The sequence below is a fragment of the Lactuca serriola genome, chromosome 5 (genome assembly GCF_051521515.1).
Source record: "Lactuca serriola cultivar US96UC23 chromosome 5, Lser_US96UC23_V15, whole genome shotgun sequence".
NCBI lineage: Eukaryota > Viridiplantae > Streptophyta > Magnoliopsida > Asterales > Asteraceae > Lactuca > Lactuca serriola.
Window position 1 is genome coordinate 192,175,156 of NC_136412.1, and position 15,038 is coordinate 192,190,193.

Genomic DNA, 15,038 nt, shown 5'->3' on the forward strand with positions numbered 1-15,038 from the left:
TATCATACATGGACTGAATCTCCCTGTCCATGGCCTCTTTCTATTTGGCAGATTCAAGGCCTGCCATGGCTTCCTCAAAGCTGTTAGGTTCATCCAGATTTACCAGTGTACTATCACTGATAAATGCATCACCTTGTTTAGTAATATGGAAACTATAGTAAAAATCAGGTGTGCTCCTAACTCTTGTGGAACGCCTCAGATGTACAGACTCATCTATCGGCTCAATAGGAGTTTCCTCCTCAGGTTGATTGCTAGTGTTTTAGGTTCCTTCACCGCTTGGCTCTTGAATTTCTTCAAGGTCAATTTTCCTCCCACTATTTCCTTGGCTTATGAATTCTCTCTCACGAAAGACTCCTCTCCTTGCTACAAAGACCACATTTTCACTGGGTATGTATAAGAGGTAACTAATAGAATTCTGTGGGTAGCCAATGAAAATACACCGCTCACTACGAGGTTCGAGCTTGTCCTGAGTCTCACGTCTCATGAAATCTTTGCAACCCCAAATCTTGATGTGGTCTAAATTGGGAACTTTCCCACTCCACATCTCGTGAGGTGTTTTGGCAACCTTCTTGGTAGAGACTAGATTAAGGATATGGGCGGCAGTCTCTAAGGCATACCCCCATAATGAGATTGGTAACGAATTTCGACTCATCATGGAACGAACCATGTTTAACAAATTTCGATTGTGCATCTCAGCCACACCATTAAGCTGTGGTGTTCTTGGAGGTGTCAATTGTGAAACGATTCCACATTCCTTAAGATAGTCAAGGAACTCTGTACTAAGATACTTTCCTCCTCGATCGGATCAGAGCATCTTAATGTTCTTGCCCAACTGATTCTCCACTTCTTGTTTAAACTCTTTGAACTTTTCAATGGTTTCTGACTTATTCTTGATTAAGTATACATAACCATATCTACTATAATCATCAGTAAAAGTCACATAGAAGCGGTTAGCATTCCTTGTGGCGGTTCTGAAGGGTCCACACACATCTGTGTGTATGACGTCCAACAAACCTTCACCCCTAGCACAAATACCAGTGAAGGGTGACTTTGTCATTTTTCCAAGTAAACAAGATTCACAACTATCATATGACCTTAAGTCAAATGACTCCAAGATTCCAACCTTCTGGAGTTAGCGTATGCATTTCTTGTTAACATGTCCAAGACGAAAATGCCACAAGGATGCTTTATCCAAACTAGTGGAAGAATCGATATGCAATACATTATTTCCTAAGTTATCTACAACCGACACAATTTCATATACACCATCACAAGGTAATGCTGTAAAATAAAGAACATCATTATAAAAGGCATTAATACCACCACATTCATTATCAAACGAAAAGGTAAATCCTTGTTTGTACAAACCGTGAAAAGAAATAATATTTCTCACCATTTCGGATGAGTAACAACACTTATTCAAATCTAACACTAACCCAGTACTTAGCAACAAAGAATAAACTCCAATCGTGGTGATAGGTGAAGCTTTCCTATTCCCCATGATCAAGTTTATCTTTCCGTGCTCCACATCCTTACTTCTTCTTAGGCCATGAAAATCAGAGCATATATGAATACCGCAACCTGTATCAAGAACCCAATAAGTAGTATGTGGTGAGTTATTAGACAATATAGTGTAAATACCTGCATGGGTTGGTTTGACCTTCCCATCCTTAACATCTTGCAGGTACTTGGGGCAGTTTCATTTCCAATGCCCCTTCTCCTGACTATATAAGCATTGATCTTCCTTTGGGTTGGAAGAAGGAGTGACAAAACCACCTTTGGTTCCACTTGAAGAGGAGTCATCAAGAGACTTTCCCTTGGTACCCTCCGAAGGGGGTTTCCTCTTCTTCCCTCTACTTTGCCTGATTGCCAGAACAGGGGCGATGTTAGGAGTAGGAGTAGTAACAGCCGATTTACCTTTGAGACCACTTTCGGCGGTCTTCAAAAGTCCTTGAAGTTTGCTGAGTGTGACCTCCTCCTTGTTCATGTGATAGGTCATTCAGAATTGATCATAACAAGTAGGTAAGGAGTGTAGTATGATGTCAATAGACAACTCCTTGGGGAAGTTCATATTCAACTTCAGCAAACGGTCCACATACCTTTGCATTTGCTACAAGTGGCCCGTGATGGTTTCAGCATCCTTCATTCGGGTTGTTATCATGGAAGAGATGATTTCATACCTCTCTTGACGAGCACTCTGATGTTAGCGGTCAATCAGGTCCATGTGCATCTCAAAAGAGTAAATGTCCTCATAGGACTTTTGGAGCTCGGCTATCATCGTGGCTAGCATGATACATGCCACCTTGGTGGCATCTCTCTCATGAGCCCTAAAGTCAGCAATCTCCTATGGAGTAGCAGAAAACTCATCAAGTTCCTTCAGCTCCTTGTCAAGGATATATTCCTTGTCCTCGTAGCGAGTGACCATCCTGATGTTCCTGATCCAATCATTAATGTTCGAACCATCAAAGATGACTCTCCCACAAAGGTTCATGAGAGAGAAGGAGCCTGTAGGATTATATCCAGAAGCAACATTGTTGGAAGACATTTGAAAAGAAGAAAGACATGTTTATATTAGATATGGAATCCTTAATAAGACACCCAAATGTAATATTAAGGCTAGGACCCAACACAATACTTTATAACTTGGAAGAGGGATGCCGTAATCCAAGCTATAAAATATTCGAAGGTAGGTGAATGACGATTCAACAATTTCCACCATGAAAAATGAAATAAGAATTAGGTTTTAATTGGAATGAAACTCCTAGATCTTTTGAAATTCATTGAACAATTCAATGGCATGTTTAAATCTCGATTGTGCCCTCTCAAGTTTGCGACTGGGATGTCGAGGATCACAAACAAGGTGTGAATAAGCATGCAAATTAACTTGGTATCCTTAATCTTTATCACCTAATTGATGTGCCGGTTACCCACACACGCTCCACCAATCTATGATAAAGACTAAGTCACCCTTTGCCACTCTTACTAGTCCATGTTAGTGTGCCGGTTACCCACACACGCTCCACCAACGACTTGGTAAGGTCCAAAGTGTAATTTCATGGGTTAGCACCAATTTCACATTTTCCTAAAGTAACTAAGATTGGGAATTTATAAAAGGTTTAGTTACTTTATATTTATCATTATACTTTTAATGATAATTATAGTCCTTGTCCTACCCGTTCGGCTAACGACCCTCCACCAGTGAAGGAAGCGGTGGGTGAGAGCGGACACCCATTAAGCTGCCATTTTATAGGCAACAACCTTATACTCCCCTTATAGACCGACTTCGTGAATGAGGCCTACTAACGGTAAAACTGACTTGCTATTTTATATATATATATATATATATATATATATATATATATATATATATATATATATATATATATATATATATAAACTTATAATAGTATAAAGTATAAGGGTTGAATTTTAACTTTTAAAACTCTAGGGTTTGGAATTAAAGTTTGCTAAAGTAACTTTACAAATTCCAAAACTTGAGGACAAGTTTTGAAACTATTCAAAACCTGTCATATTTAATAACTTATGAGTTTTATTTAAATTTAAAGAAAAGAGTTTTGGAATTCCATAACATGAGGACAAGTTATGGAGTCCATTAATTTGCATTAAGATCAAGAATTACACTAACAAATAATTCCTATGATCTACTAAAACTCATAAACATGAATATTCAAATCAACAATTTCAAGAATCATATAAACATATACAAAACTTGAAAATTTGATAATAACCATTGTAAATGGATTAGCATAATCATTACCACATCAAAAATAGGTTTTATGAGTCCAAAACAGTTTAGGGTAATGATTCTAGTCCATTTCCAGCAGCAAAACTCGAAAATCTACACACATGGCCTCCTACTCGCAAAGTGCAAGAACCTACTCGACGAGTAGGATGAAGTTTCACCTGGACTCGTCGAGTCCCCCCATGGAGTCGACGAGTCCACTGAACGGTTAGCAGAAATTCGACTTTTTCAAGCAGTTTGCATCAAGTATAAGCCTAGGCTCTGATACCACTAATGGGTTTTGAGCATTCTAACACTCATATGGTGTACATGCAACCCTAGAAACCTTGGATCTATGTTTTCTATAATATACATGCAAATAAGATTTTTCCAAGGTTATCATTCTAACTAGCATACAATGGGGTACTTGTAATATAAAACTTAGTAGAATGACATACTTTTGTTGTTTCTTGGATTGCTTAAGACCTTGTGAGCCTAGCACCCCAAATGTGATGCCTCAAATGCTTCACACAACACCACAACTCTTGGAATAACTTGAGAGAAGAACACTTGATCACAAAATCGGCTAGCCCTCACTTCTTTTAGTCTTAGTGCCGATTTTGCTCCATATATGGTTCCTTATATAGTGTGTCACATGTAGGGTCACACCATGTAAACCCTAATGTGCATGGCTTTTCATCTCCCCATGATCCATGGGTTTTAACCTCCATGGAGCATCCATGGAGCACCCAATGGGTCCTATCCCAATCTAGTGAATCATGGACCAAAAGCCCATTGTATAAGAATGAAAGATTTTCATAATCAATCCCCATATATTTAATTAGTCTCTTTTGATCACAAAATTAAGTCCAAATTAATTCTTGATCAATACTAATTAAATAATATGATTTCATATTTAATATATATTAGAATATATTAACAAATCATAAGTGTCCTTATTCTCATTTTGTCTATCCAATTGTTCAGATGCCATGCAACCCAAATGGACCATGCCAAGCAAGGTCAAGTACATACTAAATATAGTTATGGACTTAGACACCTTATCCAAAACATATATCATATAAAAACATACACATGCAATAATAACTTAGATACATAGCATACAAAATAGTCATCGGGCCCCGACTGGTAAACATACAAGTACGTAACACATGCAAGTGTCAGGCAGACATCTAGCACCCTTACATAACATAATCATGGGCCAACATTAGTTCCTTCGACCCGTGAAACCCAGTGAGGAAACACATCTCTAGTTCCTGAATCACACTGATAAATCCCTGGCTGCTGACCCGACAAATCCCCATGATATCAGTATTAAATAACATCCAGTTAATAATTGGATTCCAATCCATAACTATCAGACCATAATTAGGGTAAATAACCATTTTACCCCTTACCTAATTTGGACCAAGACTTAGGCTCAAACCTATAATCCAAAAGGCCCAATTAGCAAATAATCATACAAGGCCCAAACATGGCCCAATTTTCCAAATTGGGCCCAAATCCCTTCCGTGGCTTTAACCCAAGGCCCAATAACATTCTTTGACCAAAACACTTGAAATCAGATGGCCTAACAAGACCCTAAACATCTAAGCCCAAAATAATGGCCCAAACCGAAGCTGAAACGTCCGAAGCCCAACGTACTGAGTACGCGGGGCATACTCAGTTGTACGCTAAGTGTACACGCGTGAGGGATTGTATGCTATGCGTACATGCTTGTAGGCCTAATGTACTCCTCTATTCAACCAACTTCCAATTTTCAACTCCTAATCCATTAAGACGTTACTCCAAAACTTAGATCTGACTTCCATTAAGACGTTACTCCAAAAATTAGATCTGACTTCCAAGTGTTACAATTCTCCCCCACTTGAATTAGACTTTGTCCTCAAAGTCTGCTGCCACGAATAACTCTGGATGGTGCTCCCTCATCTCATCTTCGGGATCCCAAGTCTACTTCGAACCCTCGAAGTGATACCATTTCAGCTTTACCAACTCAACAACCTTGTTCCTCAAGGTTTTCGTCTTTGGATCCAAAATTTCCACCAGTCTGTCAATATAATTTAGTTGGTCATCCACCTGAATATCCTCAAATGGTACTACCGCATAATCAATCACTAAGTACTTCTGTAGCTTAGAGACATGGAATGTGCTATGAATCTGACTGAGCTCATTTGAAAGATCCAAGCGTAAGCAAACCGGCCCACCCGAGCCAAAACCCTGAAGGGACCAATATACTTGGGGCCCAGCTTGCCCTGCTTCCTAAAACGGGTGACACCTTTCTAAGGTGGCACCTTCAGGAGAACCATATCTTCCATCTGGAACTCTAAATCTGACCGGCGCCTATCGGCATAACTCTTCCTCTGACTCTGAGCTGTCTGGAGCCTACTTCGAACATGTTGAATCAACTCAGTGGTCTTGAATACCACTTCGGTATTCCCCATAACCTGCTGACCAACCTCGCCCCAAAAAATCAGGGTCCTACACTTCCTCCCGTAGAGCATATTGAAAGGAGGCCGATCAATGCTGGCATGCTAACTATTCTTATATGAAAATTTTGCTAACGGAAGATACGTATCCCAACTCCCACTGAAATGCAGAACACATGCCCATAGCATATCCTCTAGGGTCTGAATAGTCCGCTCACTCTAACCATCGGTCTGCAGATGGAATAATATGATGAAATGGAGACGAGTGCCTAACTCGTCATGTGACCTCTTCCAAAACCTAGAAGTAAACCGAACATCTCTATCAGAAACCACCAATACCGGTACCATGACGTGCCACAACCTCCCTGATATAAATCTTCGACAACTTCTCTATAGATATACTCTCTTGAATCGGGATGAAATGCACGCTCTTGGTCAAATGATCCATGATGACCCAAATAGGATCTACTCCGCGCGTAATACGGGGTAGCTTCATGATAAAATACATGGTAATATCTTGCCATTTCCATACGGGAATCTCAAACGGCTGCATCTTGTCGTGAGGTTGCTGATGCTCAACATTGAATTTCCGACAAGTCAAGCACCACTCCACATACTAGGCCACATACCGCTTCATGCAGGGCCATCAATAATCAGGATGAAGATCCCTATACATCTTTATCTCCCTAGGATGAATGAAGCACATAGAATTGTGTTCCACATCCATCAAAACCTGAAGCACACCGCCCCAAAATGGAATCCAAACCCATCGATGCAAAATCAACAATCCACAACTATCATAATCGAAGGAAGCCACCTGACCCATAATACGCTCACTCTTTCAGTGCTCTTCCTTCATAGCCTCAACCTGAGCCTCACGAATCCGTTCCAACATCGGAGTAATCATGGTCATCATCAAACATATGCCTCTCATCGGAGCAGCGACCGCCTTGCGGCTGAGACCAATGACCACTATATTGGCCTTCACCGAGTGATAATGGATCTTGCAATCATAATCCTTCACCATATCCAACCACCAACACTGTCTCATATTCAGATTCAACTGATCCATCAAATACCTCAGACTCTTGTGATCCGTTTAAATCGTACAACGAACCCCGAGGAGGTAATGTTGCCAAATCTTGAGGGAGAAAACCACACCGCCAACTCCAAATCATGCGTCGGATAGTTCGCCTCATGAGGCTTCAGCTACCTCGAAGCGTAAGCGATCACGCGACCCCTATGCATCAACACTGCGACCAATCCTGTGATCGACGCTTCAAAATATACCACAAAATCCTCAACACGCACCGACAGTGTCAAAATCAGTGCCTCGCACAACCGTTGTCTCAATGTCTCTAAAGCTCCTGCTGCTCAAGCCCCCACCGAAGTGTAACCACCTTCTTTGTCAGTCGGGTCAGAGGAACAACAATCTTGGAGAAATTCAGGATAAATCTCCGATAATAATCCTCCTAATACAAAAAACTCTGAATCTCAGATGGAGACCTTAGAACCTCCGATTGCATCACAAACTCAACCTTGGTCGGATCAATTAGAATACCATTCTAGTTGACAAGGTGCCCCAAAAACTGGACATCGCGTAACTAGAACTCGCACTTGGAGAACTTTGCAAAAAGTCTTTCCCTCCTCAAAGTCTCTAGCACTTCCCTCAAGTACTCCTTGTGCTGCTCTTGAGTCTCGGAATAAGGCAAGATATCATCAATGAACACAATCACAGACTGATCCAGCATTGGTCTACACACGCAGTTCATGAGATCCACAAATGTGGCTGGATCATTAGTGAGCCCAAAAGACATCACCACGAACTCATAATGACCATAAAGAGTCCGAAAAACTGTATTCTGCACATCCTCATCCCTAACCCTTGTCTGATGATAACCCGATCACAAATCAATCTTGGAGAACCAAGATGCACCTAAAGCTAGTAAAAAAGATCATCAATCCTCGAGAGTGGATAACGGTTCTTCACGGTTACATTATTTAGCTCCCTATAGTCAATACACATACGATGAGACCTATCATTCTTCTTTACAAACAAGATCGATGCTCCCTAAGGAAAATTGCTTGGTCGAATAAATCCCTTCTCTAACAGCTCCTGCAGCTATATAGATAACTCCTGCATCTCAGGAGGCACCAACCCATATGGTGATTTGGATATCGGAGCCGCACTAGGAACCAGATCAATCCTGAAGTCAACCTGCCTCTCCAGAGGCACCCCAGGCAAATCCTCTGGAAACACATTCGGGCACTCCCGCCTAATCGACACATCATCCATGGTCGCCTTACCTTTATCACGAGTATCCATAACATAGGGGACATAACCGGAACAACCCTCCTGAAAATAGCATCTGGCCCTTGCTGATGAACAGAAAATCGGCTCACGCTGAGATCTATCCCCATGAACCACTAACTCTCCCCCACTTGGGGTCTGAACCTGAACTAAATGCTGGTCAAAATCGCTCACTGCTCCATTAGGGCTCAACCAATCCATGCCCACGATAACCTTGTTCCCACGCAACGGAATGGGAACCAAATCCACTAAATACTGCTCACTGAACAACTTAAGGGTACAACCCCGACGAACCTTCACAAATCGAAAAAACTTATCATCACGAACCTCTTGCTAAGCGCAAGCGACACAAAAGATCGGGTAGCCCCCGAACTAAACAATACCAGAGCAAAAATACCATTCACAAGGAATGCTCCTATAATAAAACACATAAATATAAGCAATCAATATAAATAAATAAAGAGATAAGGAGAAGCTACATACCCATCACCACATCAGGGGGTACATGAGCCTCCTCAGGTGTCAGCTGGAAATCCTTTCTCTGCACCACAGGTGCATCTGCTCGGACCTGGCGGCCGTTAGTAATCCGAAGAGTTACAGAAGCGGGTGATGACACCGATACTGCTGCAGCCAAACCCGGACAGTGAGACTTTGTGTGGCTCCTATGATTGCAATGAAAGAAAATTAGATCAGATACTAGGTTGGTAGTGGTGGTAGCAGTGTAATCTCTGCTAATATGACCAGTCCGACTGCACTTGAAGCAGCCACAACCACCCACCGTGCACGCTCCCTCGTGCACCTTGGCACACTTGCCTCAACGATAATGACCCTGATGACCTCTCGATCTATAATTAGATATCTTCGGCCTCTTCCTAGAACCCTCAGTACTCGACACATAATCTGACTTCCTCTTCTTTTCCATCTCCAGATTAATCTCCCTCTCCCTAGCTCGTGCTATCATATCCTCCAGCGTCTTGTAGCTGGATCGGCTCAAATACTGCCGAATATCACTCCTCAACATCTCATGATACCGAGCCTTATTCATCTCCAATCCCCCACATACTATGGAACCAATAGTGCCCTCTCCCGAAACATTGCAGTGATCTTAATCACCATTTCAGTAGTGTGGCGGAGATCCTGAAACTCTTGCACCAACTGCTACACCTCAATCACCGGTGCGAACTTAGCCTTGTACCTGGTCACAAAGTCATACCAGGTCATCGAATCAAGAGACTCATCACCCACTGCAGCCCAACCTCCTCCCACCAATCCCGTGAATTGTCCTTCAAAAGGCAGGAGGTAAGTTTGACCTCTGCCCCTTGGGGAAACTGCTGGTAAGGAAGGCGTTAGCAACATCCGCTAACCACATCCTGCTTGCTATTGGGTCCTTCGCCACGTGATATTCCGGAGCTCCATATGCCCAGAACTCCCTGAAGTTCAATGTATGCACCCTAACAAAGGCCCCCATATTATAATGAAAGGCACTCAACCGCTTATCCAAATCTCTAGAATACCCTCCTTGACTGTGCCAAAGATCACAGGATTATGCTCAAGAAGGCAACACGTAATCTCAGACGATATGAACTCCCTAGTCTGATCATCTAGCTGCCTAGCTCCAGAACCTGAGCCCGATCCCTCTCCAGCACCAGAACCGCCAAAAAGTCTGCCTCACAATGTCACCATATTGAAAAATAGACCATACGAACCATCATAATAAGAATCAGAATACATCGTGGGATCACAATCTCTACAAGCTTCCTGGTTCCATCGCAACCCTCCTTGAATCGAGTATGGATCCTGTGCTTCCAGTATTATGGGACCATACTACCTTCCGCATCTATCCATACTTTCCTCAAGGATTTCCTTGAATCTACCAATTCACTCTATATCCATACAAATATCCCTCACAAGATAAGGATCCCAACATTAGATCTGATCCTAGGTTTTTCTAGGGCAAACTCCATACCAATCTCTGCCATCATCTACAAAACGGACTCCCTCTAACTTGTTCTAACTAGCTCATGAATACAATTACATATCACGAAAACTAGATAATTCTTCGAATGAAAGGTCTCAAAGTACAGCAGTTAGACTCAAACAAAATCTATGTAGTAAAGTTAAAACCTAACCGTCTAAAATTATTTAGTTCCTATAATATGTTACTTAGCATATTCTCTTACTAGTTACCAAAATCTAGTAAGAAATCCAAAAGGCAAAAAGCAAGCAACATCCGACATCAAGTAACCCAAACCAAGCATCAGCTAATTAGGCCATCATATCATTGACTGATTAGTACTAGCATACAAGTCTACAAGTTCAAAGAATAGGCATACAAAGACATCTCAGCCAACATTCTATCATGCAAAAACTGAGCAAATCATTATCCCTAACTAGCATGAGATTCACATATTGACATATGAAATCATATTAGATAACCTGCATGGGTATTTTGGGAAAGCTTACTTGAGCTCGGCTGATTACATGCATCACAGCCTTTCTTATCTTAAAAAACTCTTTCTGTAAAACATTTCTTTTTGAAAAACTTTACTAAACCCATAATTTTATTTCAGACACACCTGAGAGTATGTCCGAATCCATCAAACCAAGGCTACAAAATTGTAAGTTCCCAAAAATAAGACCCAAAAATTTCATTTTTTAGTTAAATAAATTAGTATTCAAAGAACATCATCATAAAAATCCCGATAAAACAAATGTATCAATCAACATAACACATCAGAGCAATCTAGAAAATGCGGAACGAGGTGGCGTGTGGCCTGCAATCACCCTGAGATCTTCCTTTTGGAACTGGAAGTACCCGAAACATAAACTGAAAACCATAAGCACAAAGCTTAGTGAGTTCCCCAAAATACCACATACCATACATAATTGTAACAGCCCGGAATATCAAATATTGATATAATTATGACTTGGGGGTGTTTTAAGAGGGGACTCGGCGAGTTGGAGCCTAGACTCGCCGAGTAGGATCGCAGACCGGGTCGCGGGTTCGCGACTGGACTCGACGAGTCCAGATATGGACTCGGCGAGTCTGCGCTGTTTGGTGAAAACCCTAACCGTTCAGGTTGGAACGTATAAGAGACACTTATTGGCCGTCATTGTTCATTTTGGCCTTCTGGGAAGAACCCTAAATCGATTGGGTGCATCTGGAGCAAAGTTTAAGGGCCATTGTTGATCTTGGAAGGGTTGTGGTGCAAGGAAGAGAAGGGCTTGGCTAAAGGAATAGCAAGGGAGTCACGTTCTGAGGATTTGGGGACACAGAGGGCACATTATTCAGGTAAGAATTCGAATTATGCTCTGCTATGTTGATGTGTTATGGAATTAGGGTTTATGGAACCCCTTTGTGATTAGATTAAGTGTTACCATAGTCCCCCAAACGACTATAACCCTGTATTAGGACCTTAGAGGTCCAGAAGGTCCCATGCTTGTGTATTTCGGGACAATACTTATCTCAGGAAGCAGTTTGATCGACTGCATGGCATGGACTCGACGAGTCTGATGAACAGACTCGGCGAGTAGCTTGGAGATTGACTGGGACTCGTCGAGTTGTTCTTCAGACTCGACGAGTTGAGTCGGGGTGGCCCCGCGATTCTTCCAAGAGGAACTCGTCGAGCAATAAGGGGATACTCGACGTGTAGAAAAGGAATCTTAAGGAATCGGTGAGTCAAGGGCGAGTGGACTCAGAGTCGTTGAACTCGGCGAGTCTTGGGGTGACTCGGCGAGTTAGGTCGCGGGTTAAGTGAAGTTCTGAGTATGGGGACTCGGCGAGTCATAGGGTTGACTCGGCGAGTAGGGTCAGTCAGGGGTTGACTTTGACCTTGTCTTTGACCAAGGATTGACCAGTGGTTCCAGGGGTATGTTGGTAATTGTTGTTATTGTTTGAGTTGAGTGCATCGGTGGCTATCCAGAGGTGGAGATCGTATCAGTGATCGGAGCAGCTTAAGCTATCTGTTCAGTCGGCAGTTTCGAGGTGAGTTATCCTCACTATATCGCTAGGGTTTATGGCACCAATGCCAACCCTTTTATTGGATGGAAATCCGGGTAGTTGTCAGTTGTTATATGTTATGGGCCGGAAGGCAATATATGTTATGGGCCGGAAGGCATTACTATGTGGACCGAAAGGTCATGGCCTGGAAAGGCGTATGTATGCATTTAGTATGTTGAATGATTCATAGAGTAATGTTATGATAGTGACCGGCTAGACCGGTATCTTGTTAGAGTAATGCTATGATATGTGATCTGTTGATCGATTGTTGCCTATGAACTGCTATATGATTGTTTGTTATTTTATATATGCATTTTATGCTTGTGGGCCGGAAGGCGATATGTTATGGGCCGGAAGGCAATATGTTATGGGCCGGAAGGCGATTATGTTGTGTGATGGACCGGAAGGTCGGCGTGGGTAGGACCGGAAGGTTTACCCAGCAGGGACGGAAGTCCCCTGAGACACATGGACCGGAAGGTCAGGGCCTGGAAAGGCGTATATGTGGTTGGTATTCTGGGGGTATCTCACTAAGCTTTCGGGCTTACAGTTGTGGTTTTATGTTTCAGGTTCTCAAGAGTCTGTGGCAAGGCAAAGGCGTGATCGTACCGTTCCTCGCGTTGGTGTTTAATGAATTGAACCTGGGAAATACTCTGTTAAATAATGTATTGAAAACCTTTTTGTAACAACATTATTAAAATGGGTGGTTTTTGAAAAGTTTTAATTGTTTTGAAATTTTGGATGTTACAAGTTGGTATCGGAGCCTTGGTTTGAGTGAATTGGGGAAACATTCGTGTGACTCCAGTCTCAAATCGAGGAGGATTTTTTAAAAAAAAAAAGAAATTAAAAGGAGAAATTAAAATGGTTTTCAAATTTGGTAAAAGGAGGACGCGGAGGTACGATCAGCCGGAGCCGGTAAGTAACCCCAAGATACCATACATGATATTTGTTTATTTGAGCTTGATAGAACAGCATGCTAGAGTTAGGCTAGGGATCTTCAGGAATTCATGATAATGTTGCCTGATATGTGATGCCTGTAGCCTAGGGTCCCTTTTGGGATGTTCTCAGTGTTTCTCTAGTGGTGAGAGTTGATAGTTGTTATGCATGTTCCCTAGGGTATTGTGGTAGTACTTCATACAAATATGGGTAGGTGTGGAAGGTAGTATGGGCCCGTACTACTGAAAGCACAGGACCCATACGCGTATCAGGGAAACCATGGTCTCTAGGGTGGGGTTGCGAGAGTTGGATCCCAGGATTTTGGGAAGTGTCTGAGATTGGTAGGGTGCCTTCAGTATGGAGATTTTGAGGCATGATGATAGTGGATCCGGATCAGGATCGGGAGCGGGAGAGCGAGTTCCGGGTGGATCAGTGCCGTCGAAGGTTATCGGTCGGACGAGCACGAGCGAGCGGGATGCGAGGATTCATGAGATCCTGCGTGATGGGGTTGCTGCATTGTTCCGGGCTGAGTTGCCGGAGTTGTTGGGTCAATCGAGACCGCCATGATTGAGTATTTCGATGAGCGATATGCGGCTCTCGCAGAGACGGTTGCCGTGGCGGCTACAACGGCTGTAGCAGCGGCAAGGGGAGGAGCTAGTCGGGGTTTTCAGTATCGGGACTTCTATTATGCGAAGCCTCCCACATTTGATAGGGTTCAGGACCCGACTGTTGCTATGAGATGGTTATCAGACGTGGAGGGGTATTTCTCCACGAGTTTGTGCCCTGCTGATCAGAGGGTGAGGTGTGCTCTGAACCTGTTGAGGCTAGGAGCGAAGGATTGATGGAGATTGACTACGAGGTCATTTTCCGATGCGCAGAGGGCTGCGGTTTCATGGGATCAGTTCAGAGAGATGTTCAGTACTCACTATGTTCCGCGAAATGAGAGGGAGAGATTGGCTCGGGAGTTCCTTGAGCTGAAGCAGGATTGAGAGTCGGTGACAGAGATCACCAGGATGTTTATTGAGAGGGCGATGTTTTGCCCTGAGTTCGTTTCGGAGCAGGCTCAGATGTCCCGATATCTGAGTATTCTCAAGGGGGATATCAGACAGTTCGTGTCTGCGCAGAGGTGTGAGACCTTGTTGGTGTTGCAGGAGGCCGCCATGCGGCGTGAGTTAGAGGTTGAGTTACAGTTGCGTGAGCTGAGGCAGGCCCCGATGCAGTCGCAGTCGGCGCCGAAACGGTCCAGGACCGTAGATGTTAGAATGGGGGATCGGAGCGGCCACACTTGTGGGAAGTGTGGGAGGGATGTCACCAGAGCTTGTTGGTCCGGTGGTGCATGCCGCAAGTGCGGAAAGGAGGGGCACGGTGCACGGGATTGTCGGCAGTCAGTGCCAATTCGGGATTTGAGAATTTGTTATCAGTGTCGGCAGGTTGGACATTTGAGGGTCAACTGTCCACAGCTTTCTGCAGGACCGGTGCAGGCTCTAGCACCGGCCACCTTGAGGAGTTCAGGAGAAGGACAGGATGGAGCGGAGCCCCAAGGGCTCAGAGTCGTGCTTATCAGCGTGCGACAGAGGGAGACGGAGCAGTGCCGGAGGCAGCTGC